The sequence below is a fragment of the Corvus moneduloides genome, chromosome 1, assembly GCF_009650955.1.
Source record: "Corvus moneduloides isolate bCorMon1 chromosome 1, bCorMon1.pri, whole genome shotgun sequence".
NCBI lineage: Eukaryota > Metazoa > Chordata > Aves > Passeriformes > Corvidae > Corvus > Corvus moneduloides.
The window spans coordinates 125,436,379-125,454,718 of NC_045476.1; the positions used below are offsets into that span (position 1 = coordinate 125,436,379).

Below are 18,340 nucleotides of genomic sequence, written 5' to 3' on the forward strand. Positions count from 1 at the left end.
AAACACCTTAAAAAGTGTATACTGGGAAAACTGGGCCTGAACCAAAATTCTCCATCCAAACACTGTAAAATTTGTATGTGTAAATTGTTATTAATGACTAGCAATATTTTTTTAAGAGGTTACATGTCCACAACTTTACTTACTGCTTTCACCACTCTGAAGAGAGCCCAATGCAGACAACTGTACAGGCTACTGAGAAATCTATAGGGGAAAAAAAGGCAGAATTACATATTAATTATTTTAGACTATACATTCCCACCTGCATGATTCTTTGCAGACACAGAACTGACAGTTATTTCCTCTGTGTGAGGGGTGAGAAATTCAGACTCTGAGAGGATCATATTTCCTTATTATCCACATTTTTCTTTATTACACTGCTGCCAGCCTAGAGTAGTTGAGGGCATGCAGGATTTAATATTTTGATAGGGAGGGAATTGTTCAATGGAATATTAGAGCATTCCATTTGGGGTAATTTAGAGTCTATTTATGCTTCTGCAAGCCAGATCTCAGTTCTTGCCAAGGTGTCCTGAAAGAAAAGGCAATGTCTGTACAGCACGACAGGCAGCTGAAGGGACCTGGAGCATCTAGTTTTTCCACTGAATAGGGCTTCCTATTTTGCTTCCTGTGTTGACTATGAGGTTGACCAGCAAACATCTCCCACGTGGTCTTGTTTCTGTCTTTATTTCTTGCCAGGTTACGCTCTCAAATAAGTTTGATTCTTTTCCAAGTTTAGAAGTGTGAGCACAGAGTTTCTGCATTTGAACATTAAAGCACAAGCTTATTTGTAATATTGAAAACATCTCTGCACATTTTAAAAGGAACTGGTTCATCAAAAGGAACAATATTCCAGTATTCTTGGAATAATAATAATATTTGCCTATTTTTATTTTCTTCATCTGTAGTAATGTGTTACAAAAAGGAAAAGTTTGTTTGGGTAGTTCAAACAGTCCAAGATGAAAAGGTAAAGGGAGATCGTTTCCAGAAAGGGGGCATTCATAGCAAAAAGAAACTATTCACAGTGAAGGCCACTGTATGTTTGCAAGTCAGATTGACATTGGCAAATGATATACTGCAAATACTGCAAAAATATGTCAGCTGAATCCCAATTTCCCCTTACATCTACACCAAAGGGTGGTTTCCATGGCCTTGTGTGTTTTTATGGTCTGTAAGAGTAAATTTGTGCTTCCTGGTTTTGCCAGGTAATAGGATAGATGATTGGCCCTGTGCACACTTCACATGTTTCACTTTACAATATGCATGGTTTGGGTGGGGAATTTAAGGATCAACATATTGATCTGCAAGTGTGTACAGAAGTTCTTCTACAGTATAGTTATAAACCTCTTACATGCACAAGAGATCAGGGGAAAATGGGAACAAGCTACAAACCTATGGGCATAATTGTTGTGTAGTCCCCCTGTGTTCAAATGGGTAAAACAGGACTATTATGGCTGCCCATGAGAATTTAGACATACAGCTAGAGGACACTAAAACTACAGCAGGATAGTTTCAAGTTCTTTAAAGAAAACATAAGGAATAGGAAGTCATTTTTGAGAACTGAAAATACTACCATCAAAAGGGAACTGAAGAAATTATAAAGTACAACGCATTTAAGGGCACACTAAAAAATTTAGAGAGTAATCTATGTAGTCTCCTGAAGCTTTTCCTTCCCCTAAAAGGATCTAGCCCTGGCAAAAAAAATGTGTAAAAATTACAAAAAGTGGTGGACACAGCAGGAATTGCTGATGAAGTAAAGTAAGCACAAAAGTAAAGTGAATTCCTGAAGACAATAGAAGACTAGAAGGGAAGTGAGATTTTTTTTCTGTTACCAGGCCAAAAGGAAAAGAGTGTTAAAGGATGAAATAGGATGTCTCTGAAACACAGAATGCAAATGATTATCAAGGGCCCTGACATGGCAAAACTCCTATGTAAATAGTTCTTTATTCCTTTAGGAAGGAAGCAAAACTAAAGATACACCCAGATGCAAATTAAAGGAAGAAGATGGGAAGCTGAGGGTGAAAATCTGCAATAAGGAGATGATAAATATGTATTTACCTAGCTGTAATCATTTCAGATCTTTAACATTAGATGAGAGTCTTGAAGGATTATGAATTTCATATAATGGCTATCGAAAAGGAGTGGCTCTTTGTCAGTGGAACTGAAAGACGTTAAATCCACCACTTGCAAATTAAATGTTTCAAAGGGAAGTACTGAATCAGGGAAAGATATAATACCTTCTAGAGTTTAAATAAAAGGAGAGAATGAGTTAAATAATGAGCCTGATCATTTTTTCACTAGAAGAGCACAAGCAGGTGTTGGCTTACAGGGGTTGACTTTTCATCTGGGAAGCTTGTGAGAAAGAGGAAGCACTGATCAGCATGAAGTGGCAAGGGGATAACAACATATTTGAGCCTGTAAAATGATGGTGAAAGGAGTGTCAGTTCATCATTCATTCTACTAAGTTTCACTTATCAATGTGCCAACATCCATAGCTGGCAAAGTGCTCATGTGCCCTGTTCTGGAAAAGCTATGAAATCGTACATTCAGAGTGCAATCTGGCTTCCTATATCACAAGCTATTACGTTTCATGCAATTGCTCATGTATTAATTATTTGGCTATCAATAAATAATAACTTGTGTTTAGCCACAGCACATTTTTCAGAAATGCCTGACTTGAAGACGTCAAGACATGAAGAATTCATTATTTTGAGAGCTCGTTCCAGTAGTTAATCTCTTTCAGTGTTAACTAATGGGTATTCAATTCTAATTTGAATTTTTCTGGCTCTAACTTTCAGCCTCTAGCTCATGTTATGCTTGTTTGCCTTGACAGGAGAACCTTTATTGCTTTGTGTTTTCTCTCTAATGTGCTCACCTGCGGTCTAATGTGGTCACCTCTGTGAGGCCTAAACAAAAGGAGCTCATTAACACTTACTAGAGGGTTAAGATCAGGATATCTTGGGTTTAGCTTTTTTCTGCACATTTTCCCATTTTCCACATTAAAAATATGGACACTCTGTAGCTTGTTTCACCTCTATGTACTCATTTATTTCTTTTTTTATCTGCACATTTAGGATTCACATTAGTCTTTTTTTGCTGTTGAATCAAATATTGGATCTCTTGTTTGCTGCAATTTAGTATAAATAGTAAATCCACTTTCTGAGTCAGGGTATCCAGGAGCCAGTCTACAGGATGTGGACACAGATTGCATTATCATTTTACGTTTTGTTGACCTAAAATGCCATTCATTTGAATGAGCCCTAATGTTCCTTTTTAATCAGTATCTTTTACACTAGTAAATCATATGCCTCAACAAATCTGTAATCTCATTATAAGTTTCTTTAACAAGACACACTTCTAGTAAAACTATTGTCACTAGCATTAGTCCTCTACATCAAGTTTTTATGACTGTAGTCTCATATTTTTTGTAGTTTTCCTGCTACTTTTGTCAAACCAGAGAGTAATTACTTAAATTATCTCATTTCTCTCTCTCTTTCTTTAATATTTACATAATGATAACATTATTTAGGTCTTTTAACATCTTCTTATATTTGTTAAAGATAAAATAATAAAAAAACCCAAACAGAATAAACTTTGGATCTGTTCAGCCAATTCTTGTAAAATGCCAGGGTTCTGTGAGAATCTGGTAAGCACCTATCTAGGTGCATACATTTAAATGAGATTTTAAGGTTATGATATTGCACAATATCACTTAGCTATTAATAAAATGCAAAATTCTTTAACCACACATGATGTAAGCAGATGATACTCCTCCCCAAACATAAAACCCCCAAAATATTTATGAATATTTTATCTCTTTATCACCATCAACAAATTCAGTCTCAGACAGTAATGACTTCAAGTCTCTTCTCTAATTATTATAGTTAAAAAATTGTTACAAATTTGTGTGAAACCTGGTTATTGATTTTTCCTGAAGTGTTTATCAATATTTTTATGGCCTGAAATTTCTACTACATATTAATATTTGTTTACTCTTTTTTTACTTATTTCTACTCATTTTTTTCTATTCACCACTGAATCAGCATCAGATTTCAAGTACCACTGCTCTATTTTTGGGTACAGAAATGTGTCACACTTTATAGTCAGTAAAGAGCTCCCTATTTTCATTGACATTTTTCTACCTTTTTTCCTTTTAAGTCATGATGCTTGTAGTGACAGATAACAAACCGTATGATTTCAGTGTATATACAGCAGGAAACAAAAGACATGGAAAGCAGTTTGCAGTTTCAAAGTCCAGTGGCCAACTGCAGGTAATAATTATGAAGGAACAAGTACTTAAAAGGAGAACAGGCAGTAAGTGACAGGCAGTGTGTCACTGTAATGCTGCTAGAGTGGCTCTTAGCTCATGTCCTCAGTTTGGCAATTCAAAACTGATCAACTGGAACCTTGGAAGAGGAGATATTTCCATTCAGATTTATATTTTACCAATCGTTAATCATTGGTAGATAACAAGGAAGAAGCAACTGATTGTGTTCTAATTTAAATGTTTTGTATAGAAACATTGAACACTGATTTTTCTTGGATTAGTATTCTTCCAGGGTGATAATATAATCAAAAATAATGTAGTAATATTTGGCTCCAATTAGATGTGTGGTAAAAAGAACCACAGCCTCAAGAATTGACATCTTGCACAGACATAGAAATGTTCATATTCAGAAATGAAAAGGAACTGGTAACTTTCCAAGCCACTGAGCAACTTCAAACAGCTACCATTAAAAATAAAAATACTTTCCCACACTGAATATGAAATATTTTCCAAAAATACTCCAGATTTCCATGCAGTAATTTATCCAGTGGTTCTAATACTTTATCAATGTCCTACAATACATCTGTGTACTGCAGTTCTGTATAAAAAGGGCAGGGGGGAAGGCATCAGAGAACATTTATTCATTAAAAAGAAGAGTTTGATATCAGGCTTTTTATTCTTGCAATTGGATTTTGTATTTCACAGTCTTCACCCTCCTGTTTAAGAATCTGAAAACAGGCATTTGCTGGTTTACGTTGAAACACAGGAGTCTTCAGCTGCTTCCTAATGTTTGTTCCACAGGAAGGGAGTTAGTTCATAGCATAGTGTGCTTTGTTGAATCTGCATCAGCAAAGCAGATAAGCTCAGCCTCTTCATCTGGAAAAGGAACAGAGGAGTAGCTCCAGGAGACAGTGCAATACTCCAGGATACTGTGAAGATTTCAGGCAACAAGATGACTTTCAGGTAAGCAGAAAAGGTCCTCTGTTACTTACATTCGTGTGCTGCTTCCCAGACTGTTCATTTTGGCACTGAAAAACCCTGTATTGGGTATGTTAACATACATTTAAGTGCTGGGTATTCCCTTCATGCAGAAGATGGCTCATCACCAGCTGTTCTGTGTGACACACGTGGACTGGTGTCATATGGAAGGAGCCAGCAGGGCTTTTTCCTGAAAATCTGATGCTGAGATTTGGCTACTTATGTACTTTGATTACACTACAGTTCTCTCCATAGAGACCTTATCACATGAAAGGGCAGGCTCCTTGTGAGTCCTGGCACATTTTTTGTTTTGGCAGATCCCTCCTTAGAATTCAGGGAGGCAGAAGATACTTTTCAGGTCACAAGGCATCATTTATAGCTTCTTGGGAGTTTTCCTGGACTGTTTACACTAGCACTTAGTAGAAGGCCTGCTGCAGCAGGACTGATGGCACTAAATCAAAGCATTGACACAGCTTCTAAAGTAGAATTCTTCTGTGTGCTTCCTGTGAGCACTTTCTCTCCTACTCTCTTTTACCATCTCTGTTCAGAGCTGAGCTTTTGGCACAGTCATTGACACACAGCTTTGTCAAGTTGCAATTTACTTAGTAAAAGTGAGGAAATACATGATTAAAAGCTTGTTTATCACAGAACTTCTTTGCTAGCTTAGGGCATCAAAGCAAGTTGTTCCATGGCAGTGCTTTTTCAGTGTCACGGGGAAAGTGAAATCCATGGTAGACAATGCAGTGCATCAAGCCCAGGAAGCTGCAGGTGTTTTTCTTGTAAACTCCTTTCATAGTTAAAATCCCAGGCACTGTGCAAAATCCCTGCAGTGTGGTGTTTCAAATGAGGTAGAGCAAAAGTGGCAAAAAAAAAGTAGGCATGCTTTGCTAATGAGGGCAAATTGTGCCAGCTCCTTAAAAAGAATAGCGTGTTTCCACCCACATCAGACTTGATAGATGTGGAAAGAGAGGAGAGAGAGGCTATAGGGCTACTTATTCCTTTCTACTCACCTCAGTCTGGTGTCTCGTAGAGACTATGGAACATATCACGTCTGATCTTGCCCTCATTGAAAAAGGACACTATTTTGTGGGGAAGTTGGTTTGCCTAAGGGGGAAAATGGCAGTAGCCAGATTCTCACCACACACCCATAGTATGCTCTCAGACTACACTGCTGCTGGCTGTAACAGCAATAATATCATTGCCAACAATCAGTTTGTGGCCTTCATTAGGTTCAGGAGTCTGGCTGTTGTAAATTGTAATATTTTACAGCTACTATTCAGGGTATTTATATGCAGTTTCAGACAGTGCTGCAATTTATGGAGAGCATCCATTTGGGGGTTTCCAGATTATAAGAAATTTTGTAGTTTATATAGCATTCAACTATGCCAGACATTTTTTCTAGTATTAGACATTTTTTTCTTAAGTACTTTCTGTGGTAACTTAAATCATTCCCAATATCCTCATGTTTAAATTATATTCCCATGCACACTGCATCCATCAGAGTTGATGACAGTGCAACAGTGCATGCTGTAACTTCCAAAGAGCTGGCATCTCACACCCTCATTAGCAGTAACGTATCTAGAAGCTATAAATGCTTTCTAAAGATCCAAACAACACAGCTCCCTGTGACTTATTCACTTCCTGCTTTCTTTCAAAAGCAGCTGAAAGAGGCACTCTGCACCTGCCTTCTCCTTGTGCTGACATCTGTTTGTAAATGAGAAAGGAGGCAATGAATGTTAAGCTGAAGGGACTTACTTTATTTATGATTGCAAAGATTCTTGGCTTGAAGAATCAGTTCAATTCCAGTGCCTTTCACCTTCCTTGCTATGCAGGGAGACAAAGAGAGCATTCATAGACACAACACATGTGACATGGGGCACTCTAATGGCATTAGAACAGTTCAGTGAAACATTAATGAATTTACACACAAGCCAGGATCTAATCTGCTCTGTGCTAAGTGGTTTTCATAAGTAACCTCAAACACAAAAAACCAGTCAGGACTAAAATCTTTCCTTTTCTGACAAAATATAATCAGCTGTTTTTCTTTTGAAATCGGTAGCCATTCCCTTGCTTGCTGTGTTCCTGGTGTTTCTCCAGTCTGTGTCATTTCTCAGGTTCTTCTCACCAAGCTCAGATAAGACTTCAGTTCTTCCGAGCATCTGATGGTTCAAATATATTTTTGCCTGTAATCTTCTGTACCTCATGCTGCTTGCCTCAACAGGTGCTTTGAATGGAGATATTCACTTGCATAGAAAAATAGATGGTATGATCTTGTCTATAGCACTACACCTTTAATCCAACCTTAAATTCACATCCTTTTCTTCACCATGATACCTCCTTGCTGTCACATATCTGTGCCTACTTAAGTATTTGGGTGAGGTGGGTGTGTAATGTGTTAAGTCAGATGTCAGCAAGGTTCTTGAGATGAGGAAAGATGTGAGTGCTGGCTGTTTACACAAGATTTTATCCTGCCTCACTGACATCGAAAAGGTAATTGCCATTGACTTAAATGGTGACAGGGACAGAAACCTCTGCTATAATGTCCATTTCCAGAATCCTGAAGAGGAAGGTGTTGGGCTTGAGGAGATAAATGTGTGTGGGAGCTTCTCTTCACAGTCTACCCAGAACAGAGGTCACACTTTAACATCACAAAATTTTTCACAAGATGAGTAATTTCATTGTAGACATCCCCTTATAAGGAGAACTATGAGTCTGTACTCCAAGCAAAGCAAAGTACTGCCAGATTTCTAGAATTTCTGTAATTTTAAATATATCCCATGACATTTCTCTGAAGAAAAGGTGTTCTTCCAAATGATATAAAGATACAGATTATAAATCAATTCATCCTTTCCAAAGAAAATGGGTAATGAAAGAGACAAGGAAGGGGACAAAGGGGGGAATAAGTGTCTGTATATTTTCAGGGATCTGTTAAATCTCACTGAAGCTGATTTCAGTTGCTTAGAGGAAAGGAGGCTGGGGTGGGAAAAGATGCTCTGCAGTCTGCAGTGTTCCTACAAAATGGGTAAATACAATGAAGCTTGCCTTCCTTTAGTATAATAATACCAGTAAAACCAAGCAGCGTAGACCAGCTAATTGCATAAATACCTAAAGGTCTGGAGAGACTGGCATAGCACAGCAAAGGTCTCTGTGATCTGTACCCAAGTCAGCAAGAGCAAAGGCAACTTTCAGAGCAGGCAGAGTTCATGAGTAGAGCAGTGAGGTCTGAGACTGCGCTCCAGATGCACCGGAGCAGTTTTCTTACAGAAAATGTGACTCTAAGGACATTGTCATGAGAGAGGAACTACAGAAGCAAGGCAGAGCAGAAGTGCATCTGCAGAGGTTTATTTACTCCCCTGTCTACTTGTCAGTTGATTTCAGTGGGAGCTCTCATGTCAGCAGGGATTGCTGCTGGAAGACAAATCTATCCTCTTTCTATCAGAAATACTTTGAGAATCAGATTTACAAAAATGTATTATATAGGATTGATTGCCTTCATTAGCCTCATTTCAGTAACATTATTAGCTATAAATCACAAGACAATCTCTTATGGAATTACATTCTTATTAATATCACAACATCCTCATACCCCCACCAGTTATCACATTCATCTTTCATATGCTGGAAATACCAATAAAATTAGCTAACTGGACACTAATAGCATGGCTGTATCTTTCACTCTCCTGTATGTTCTGTTAGCTTGTTTTTATCTTACTTTCTTTTTTATTGGTTTTTTGTTTGGTTTTTTTTCTAGTTGTCAAATTGTATTGCAGAGCACAGAATGCTTTTCTGGTCCTTACAGTGTCTCATACATTAAAAATGCATTAGAGAAGATATCAGCTACCTCAATTTGCTTTAAAATGTCTTTTCTTCATAGCTACTGAAACTAAGGCTCATGAATGCATTAATCCTAAACAGAGTAAGTAGTCTAGGCCAAAATTTACTATTAAAAGGATGATGTAAAAAAAATATATAGCTTTCTTCTAATGCTTGGTGTTCAAAATAATTCATTGCTGATAATAGTCATAACAATAATAGGAACTTGGAGAGAAAATAAAATTACTTTGTCTAATTCAAAGCAGGGCAGAAAATTAGTTTTCCTAAACAATGAAAAAACTGCTTTCCAAGTGGTTGTATCTCTATGGAATTGGTACAAAAGTCATGCTGTTACATACTCCTTCTCTTCAGTATTTAAAAGACTGGGGGAGATATTTTTTCACACATATTCCCAGCCCTGCTCTATTCCCTTTGTGCTTTGTGAGATCAGCACAAAAGGTCTAGAAAGTAGGCTGGAAAAATCAGCTGCAGGTTCTCCTTGAGAGAAGGGCTCCTCAGGTGCCCCAGTGCCAGTGCTCCCTAGCTGCTCCCCACCAGCAGCTCGCTCCTCCTCTCCAGCAGACTGATGGAGCAAGGTTGTCATGCTCACTGTGCTCCCTACCTGGGGATGGGAAAGCCCAGCCTCTAAGGAATGCAGCTGGTGAGGAGCGGCAAAGCATCCCCCATCTACCCCAGAATCAGGTGCCAAAAGATCCCCGCTGTCTCCCTGGATGTCAGGATCCTACATGCACTTACACCCTGCAGGTTTATACATGAATTCTTTCTAGCAGAACTTACTAGCAGCAGAAGAGCATGATTACATCCAGACTGTGACATGGGGCTTCCTACACAGCCAACACTTTTTGATTTATTATATAAGCAATAGTTCCACAGAATGGCTGAGATTGGAAAGTAGCTCTAGAAACCAACTAGTCCTAACTCCCTGCTCAAGGTAGGGTCAGCTTAAAGCAGATTTTCAAGGCCATGTCTCACTGGGTTTTGAATATCTCCAAGGATGGAGAATCCACCACCTCTCTGGGAAACCTGTGCCAGTGTTCAACTGCTGTCACAGAAATTATTGTTTTTCTTACATTTAAGCGGAATTTCCTGTGTTTCATTTGTTCCGTTGACCCTTGTCCTGTCATTAGTCGCCACTGAAAAGATCCTGACTCCATCCTTTTCACTCACCTCCATCAGGTATTTATTCACATGGACGAGATCCCCTCTGAGCTTTCTGATCTCATGGCTCAATCACCCCAACTATCTCAGCCTTTCCTGTTAGGAGAGACACTCCAGTTCCTTAACCATTTTCTTGGCCCTGCACTGGACTCTCTTCATTAGCTCAACACCTCTCATCTTGGGCAGCCCAGAACAGGACACAAAACTCCACATGTAGACTCAGCAGCACTGGGTGGAGGGGCAGGTTCACCACCTTTGAGTTTCTGGCAACTCTCTTCCTAATGAAGCCCAGAAAGTCCTTTGTATTAAAGCTGCTTTTCAGCTGGTTGACCCCACAGCTTTTATGGGTACCTGCAGTTCTATGGGTTCCTTTGCCTTGGCATTTCTCTTTTTTGAACTTCAAGAGGTTTCTGTTCAGCATGTTTCTCCACATTTGGTGTAAACATTTGGTGTGGCAGCCACATGTTCCATTTTTCTATCATCTGTAAACTCGCTGAGGGAGCACTGTCCCACTCTCATAAGGTAACTTATGAATATGTTAAACATTTTTGGCCCCAATATCAATCTCCAGTGTACACCTCTGGTGAGTGGTCTCCAGGTAGACTTTGTGTAACTGATCACAGTGCTTTCAGCCCAGCAGTTCAGGCAATTTTCAGTCCAACTCGCTCCTGTTATCTAGTCTGTACATCGATTTACCAGGAAGGATGTCACAGTAGCCAGTGTCAAAAACTTTGCTAAATTCAAGATAAGATAACTTTTGCTAAACTCAGCTCCAACTGACCTGTAGTTCCTTCTCAAAGAAAGGAGTGACACTGGCTTTCTTCCAGTCCTCAGGACCCTTCCCTGATGGCATTTCAAGAAAGGTCTTGCAGTGACATTAGCTCCCTCAATACTTGTGGTTGCATCCTATTAGGTCCCATGGACTTGTGTTCATTCCAGCTGTGTAAGTGTCCCCTAATCTGGTCCTTCTCCAACAATGGCAATTCTTGCTTATTCCAGATGTTTTTGTGTGTCTCAGGGACCTGAGATCCCTGGAGGTTGGTTTTACCAGTGGAGACAAAGAGAAAAGAGCACATTGGTCTTTCCTGTCTCCTCCGTCACCAGGTCACCTGTCCCATTCAACAGTGAGCCTACATTTTCCCCAGTCTTCCTTTTGCTGCTGATGTACCTGCAGAAGCCTCCCTTTTTGCCCTTATCTATCTCTAGCTAGATTCAACTCCAAGCAGGCTTTGACTTTACCAACCTGATCCCTGCATGCTTGGTCAGTGTCTCTATATTCCTCCCGTATGACCTAACTCTACTTCCACCTCTTGAATGTTTCTTTTTTACCTTTGAGCTTCCTGTTCATCCATGCAGGCCTCCTCCCACCTTTGTTTTACTTCCTGCAGGTGGGGATCAACAACTCTTGAGTCTGGAAGAGGTGATCCTTGAAAATCAGTCAGCCTTCCTGAACTCCTCCTCTCTTCTGCAAGATGCTGTCACGTGGGATACTTCCAAGCAGGTCTCATTGTTTGCTTTCCTAATGTCCAGGGTTGTTAAATTGCTGTCTTCTCTCAGGATCCTGAACTCCATGGTGGCCACATCTGCTCCTGGCATTCACATTCCCAACAAGATCTCGTTTGTGAAAATCAGGTCCTGCAGAGCATCTCGTCTCTTCACCTCCTTGGTCACCTGTATCAGAAATGTTTGTATTATTATCATTACCAGAAATTTTGTAATATTATTTTTGCATTATGGTCCTCTATGCCAATGCACTCTAGAGACCTCTTGGATTGCTTTTGTCAGGCTGTATCCAGCCATTGCAGCAGTCCAGCTCTGTGAGTTTGATTTGCCTTTTAATCAGAGATTTCAAAAAACAGGTTCCATCTACCGAAGAATTCAAAGGTGAGCATTTTCTCTTTTTTTTATTTCTTTTCCAAACAACTGGCAACAAACAGAAAGTCCATTTCTCAGTACCATTGCAAAGCACATGTGTTATGGTCAAATACGTCCTATGCTACTGTTAGTTTTGTAACAAAGAAATGTTTCTATCAAAAGGTGCTTATCACCAAAATTAAATAGAAATGATAAATGGCTTACTAATATTTTTCTGTGAGCCAGTTTTTAAATGGGTCACATTGTTCTTTTCTTTGCTAGCAACCTAAAATAGAAGTTATTATATCAACAGTGGTTTGCACATAATAAAACGCTATCTGAAATTTAGTTTGGTAATGTTTTCACTTGAAAATTAAGGCTAAAGTAATATTGTAAATTATCATAGTTTACTCTTTATTTTTCTATTTAAAAGCCATATTCTTGATAGCAAAAAATGCAGTCGGAGTTCTGAACAGAGAAAATGATCTTTTGGCAATAAGAAAAATAAATATTCCTGTTGAGAGTATAACATTATTGAGACTTCTTTTCCCTTCATGGGCCAAATTTTCTGCTGGCATATTTGATGCAATTGCACAGACTCCACTGGAACTTCACCAACTTTTGTTACAGAGAATACAGGACATTTTTTATTATTATTACAATTTTTTTTAATTAAGGATAAAATTGAAATAGAAGCATTGACAGCATTTTCTTTCACAGATGTTGGATTGGAGAGGCTATTTATGAACATCAAACTGTGGTCCATTTCTCCCTGGAGTATCTTGCAGATGCACAGCTGCAGCTCTTCAGCACCAAGGGAAGAATGAGCTATCCACAGACACCAGCAAAAAGCCGGGAACATTCAGGCCACACAAGGTACAGAGAGCCACCCAAGAATCACCAGCACCTCCAGAGGAGGGGATTTTTATGCTCACTGAGAAACACTCTGAGAAAATGGAAATTCAGATGTGCACAGGATGCAAGTTATTTGGCCCAGCTCAGATTTGTGCATCACCTCAGTGCTGGTGAGGATTGTTCTCAGGCAATGCCATGTGAGGCTGTAGAGAATTCCTTCTCAGAGAATGGATTTCCTCACTACTGTGTAAGCAGCTTCTGTTCCCACTCAGCTCAGGATTAAAGAGCAACTCAGGGCTCCACTTTGGTGGCTTAAGTTAAAGTAAGGCTAAAATGGTCAAAGCCATTTGCAGCAATGAAAAGCGTAATGAGGGAAAATAAAGAGGTCTTTCCACCACCTGCTGAGGAGAGGGGAAGTGCAGGAGAAAACAGACTCAAGTACAAGGTCCTGACTATTCCTAGCACCATGTGTTAGACTCTTTGGGGATTCTTCAGAGAGGTGAACTTCACTTGCACTGAGATCAATGAAAACCTGCGCATTCAACCTGTTTCTTGTAAAAAAATAACTCTGAGTCTCTCCAGTGTGCAAGTCAGAACTGTCTGAAAGTCACAGGGAAATGAAGGGCTGAAAGGCTAAGAATTTTGTGCTTCTTTTTCTTTTTATACACTTTTTATTCCCACAGACCCTATGGGAAGCATAGGACTTCAGCACAGGGACAGCCAAAAAGATTCAGGGCTGTTAAAATAGTAGCTTGTTTAAATCCCAAGGTAAACTACTTGTGCTAAATTAATCTATGAACCTTCACATCAGATCTAGAGCCTCTGAGCAGTGCAGATATTTTGAGATGATCTAATTGTGGTTGGAGAGAAGGGAGAGTGTGGGCACGAGTAACGCTGCGCCGTGTGCCGCAGTGGGGTTAACACACAGCACAGTGCCGAAAGCTGACATGAGCAACACAGCCAGAACACCAGGGAGCAAAGATATCTAAGCATTTCTAAAAATTAGTTGCTGGAATAATCATAGAAGAGCAGATTTGAAATGCTTGCTAGGAAACTAGGAAGGTGTGTAAAGAAAAACTGTGAGGTTTTGGAAGTGGTGGTAGGATTGGAAAGAGCAGGGAAAGATACTGCTGCCAAAATAGATTAATAGACAGGAATTGTCTCTTGTGGAAGTTTTTCCAGCTCTTCAACAGGAATCAGAGACACTTTGGGTAGCTTTGTTTTCTAAACTCAAGGAGGACCAGTTAAAAGTAGCGTCTCTCACCAGAATGAATTAGAGGATACAAGTACTGCCATCTTTAACACATGTTGGGAAGCCAGGGACATGATTTGACAGGTGAAGGCTGCGCCATTGAGCTGAAGGAGATGAGCATTTGGGGAACACCAGGGTCCTGCTGGACAACGCTCTCTTGTGAGTCCAGTGTTGAAAGACACTGTGGGGTGAGAGCACTACATCCATCCCCACTCACACTTAGCCTAAGAAAGCATCACGAAACACCAAAAAACATCAGGGTATGGTTAATATAATCACTAACACCGAACAAGAAGGCAACAGAGAAGACTTCTAATATACTGCTGGGAAATGTGGAATTTGTAGTGTATTGCTATATCCACTCTCATTGGATGGATGACATTTAAACACTGAAATGGATGTTTTTCAAAAATTCTGGACACTTTTGTTTTTACCCCTCTGCACAAACGGTGGAAAACAATTTTTTAAAGAACTATACTGAAGACAGAAAACAAAATGAATAAGGATTTCACAGTTTCTGACTCCTTCAAGATGTGATTGATCATCCCATTGTCACAGGTCAACCTCTGCCATAGAAAACTCCAGATAATCTTCAGCTGCATTTCCTAAACCATTAACAGGATAGACAAGGCTAAGATAACAATGCACAATTTATTTTCCAAAAGCAGCTGACAGGAGGAAATGGATACCAAGTGAATTAACTCATTAGAACAGTACGGCACATTTGGAAATTCAAAACAGATTGCCTGGAATGATTTAAATCTAGCACGAGGTTAATGTCAGTCTCTTGCTTAGGCGTGTCAATGCTGTAAACTAGTGGTCCAGTTTTAGAAAGGTTGATGTGTGCACGCCCTGGGACTTGTGCCTTAGGGTGGCCTGGACTTAATTAATTGCATAACTTGAATACCACCTATAGTGGCCCTCCACAGGTTGCATAGTATGTGCAAGGGTTACATTCACATGCATGGACACACAAAAACCACGCAGACATACCACCACTTTCTAATATAAACAAAAAATTCCATTGTTAGCTTGTTGTGAATCATTATTAAAAATAGCAGGTATCTTACAGGCTGTAAATACATTCTGTTTTTAAGGAACTGCATCTATATCCAGAGCAAAAACTTGGCAGTTGTCTCAAGGGAGCAAAGTTTCTCTCATGCCCGATTTATAACCAACCAAGAATTTCTCAGAAATTGGGTTTTAACATTTGTCAGCCACAAGTTGTCAACCAAGCCTATTTTCTCCTGGTAAGCTCCCACCTGTGTCTCTTTCATAGTTACAGCAGCATAGTTTTAGAAAATTTTGGACTTTTATTCAGCATACCAGACTCTATTACAGCACTGCTAAGGTAATATCTACATTTATAGCTGTTACTAATATGGTATTTAAGAGCTTTAGTCGCTTTTTTTCCTTCACAGCATAATAAGCTGTAATTAAAGGAGTCGGGGTCTGTATTACAGAAACATTTGCCCCCCCATGTGTAGCACAAAGATTGCTTTGCAAAGAGACAACTGGGAGCTAAAGCAGTTCAGGGTATTTCTTCGTATATTCATGACAATAGCACAATGGCACTTGTCATTAAAAAAACAACATTCTAACACAATAACTTGTTCAATCACTGTATCTGAAAATGGCTTAAATTTGATTAGTTTTTGCAGATAATGGGGACTAGACAACAGCATAAAAATGGTCCTGTTGATTTATATCTGAAGAGTCATGATCTACAAGCAGCAGCTGTAAAAAGCTCTTTGCTTTCCTTTTGGTGCAGAAATCACTTGGAACAAGGGTCATCCCAAAACAAAAGCAATTCAAGCAGCCTATCTGAGAGGAAGATGAGGAAGGAAGGAAGGAAGAAGACTTATTTCATCTTCTGCACTGCGGATCATTTTTACATCATCTCAGATTATGCAATATACCATGGCAGGGACTGTGAAGCAGGAGTTCATTGAGAAAGGGCACTTTCATTAGCACTGCTGCAGTGTGTGCTCTCAGATGTCTGAGGTGGAAAGGTCACAGCCACAGACTTCACAGCACCACGATCTGGCCTGTCTACACCCAGCCCTGGTTATCCAGAGTTATGAGGAAGGGAGGTTAAATGCTTTCATATGAGGTCTGTGTTTATCCTGGTGGCATACAAAGAAGAATCACGTTAAATTAAGTAGCTGCCTTCTTAAGAATGGCAATTACTGTGAAGCACAGATTAAAGTAAAATTCCATGAATTAGTCATCTGATTTCATTTGGCAATGATGTTTTACAATGTGTAGTGTCAAACACTATATAATGTCAATGACAAAGAGGGCACATGAGGATTTACAATGTATAATGTGAAATGTCTTTGGTGCTCAAACTCTCACTCCTTTGTTTGCATGTAAACCACAAACTGGTTTGGCATAAGGCACAAGACTTTTTCTCATCTCAGAAAAAAAGGATCAGCTGTACTGGAATGAGGCAAAAGTACAAAGGTAAGGGCAGGATTACTTCAGATCAGGGAATTGCTTCATATGGTCACAACTCTTCCTTGAGTATCTGGATTTAGTATGATATTCAAATAATCTTGTTGTAAAAGAGAAGTGTTGAAAGTCCATTCTTTAAGCTGTATAGGTCTGTCCTTTAATTGAATTCCCCACATACATGTGGACACACACACGCACACACTCTTAACCCCTTTCATTATGCACCAAAAGGTTTTAGTGGCCCCAAATCACAGCACTCCTGAAATCAAACCTGTTGGTATTTTATGGAAGCTATCTTGCACATTCTAGGAGAACAGATGTGTGATTTCAATTCATGCAACCTGCCAGCTCTGTGAATTGAGGGTCCAAATCAGATATAGTCTTCTTCTTCTATTTTGTTCTGGCTTAAAACAGTTCTCTGAGATCTACCTCATCCATGCAACTGTCCCAAAGAGTATTGCTAGATTTAGCTGACAGATGCAAAAAATCTCATGTTGTCACAGAATTCCCCAGTGTCTACTCAGCACCAGATGTCAAAGAATGCAAATCTACAGCTGGGTCTGGTGTTCATTTGTACTCCAAATTCCCTCCCTCCCAGCTGTTGTTTTCCACTTCCATGTTCATAGAGTTGAATTTTCAGAAGCAGGAGATAGACACTCGTGGCTCCCTATATTGATTTGAATATACATGTTTCTTTATTTACCTGGAAAACATCTTTTAGAGTTGAAAAATAGTGTATTGGTGAGGGTATATTTGAGTATGCTTACCCTTCACTATTGAAAACATCCTTACTCATCTTACAAAGACAATCTCTTCTCAGTAAGCTCTCTGGAACTGGAATTGTCTTTCCGAGCAGCTGTTTAGAGGTGCAGGATAGGATTTGCTTAGGCCTCCCTTGCTTAGGCCTCCTGGGCACCATGGAAAAAATAAGCATGACCACAGTAATACACAGCAAAAGAGTTATAGTCATGAGGAACTGCAGAGCAGTGTTTATTCAGTCATCTAGGGGCCTTTTGTGCCTATCCTTTGTTGTCTCTCAGGAAAGGAAGTTCTAGCCTGGGACTATAATGACTGGTTTTAAATTTTGCTCTCCTTCATGTAGATATTACCAGCCTGCACAGCTTTTGAAATATTGTCAGACAATAATATGTCTGCAAGAGGTGAACTGATTTTTCCTTTGTTTTTCCCTACCTAAACAGGAGGAAAATTGAAATAACAGGTAAGGGTGAATACAGCAGTCTACATTTGTTTTCCTGAACTTCCTGTAAATTAATTCAGCAGTTCAGACTTTCTAAGGTTCAACTGCAGTGACCTCTAGTGTAGTTTAGATTTCCTTTTCTTAAATGAAGATGGCATGTGTATGGAGATTGTCTCTTTCTACTTATTTGTGTGATGATCTTCAACTCACTGAGTTCTCTGTTATACACACAGTAATTATAATCTAAGAAATTATTTGGTTTATTACACTTCTGATTTTCAGCCAGTCAAGAAAGTTGGTTTAATCTATGGCTAAGGGCATATTACTGTGTTTAAAAGGGATGAGTCTTAAATGATGGGAGTGGAGAGTACTCAAAACACTGGTTCAAATTTAAAAGTACAAATTAGACAATCACATGTAAATTCCCGCTTTTTAAGCAAAGCATAGCATGCACTTTACCACTGCAATATGCCTTATATCAGACTCCGGTGGT

General features: G+C 39.3%; 1 long non-coding RNA gene across 1 annotated transcript; it reads left to right on the forward strand.

Moving 5' to 3' along the window:
• The first annotated feature begins 4,880 nt into the window (after positions 1-4,880).
• On the forward strand, positions 4,881-16,418 carry LOC116452085. The gene is made up of 5 exons (XR_004243400.1): positions 4,881-5,224; positions 11,620-11,732; positions 12,806-12,961; positions 15,290-15,442; positions 15,964-16,418. It is a non-coding gene; the product is annotated as an uncharacterized LOC116452085 (long non-coding RNA).
• The last annotated feature ends 1,922 nt before the right edge of the window (positions 16,419-18,340 follow it).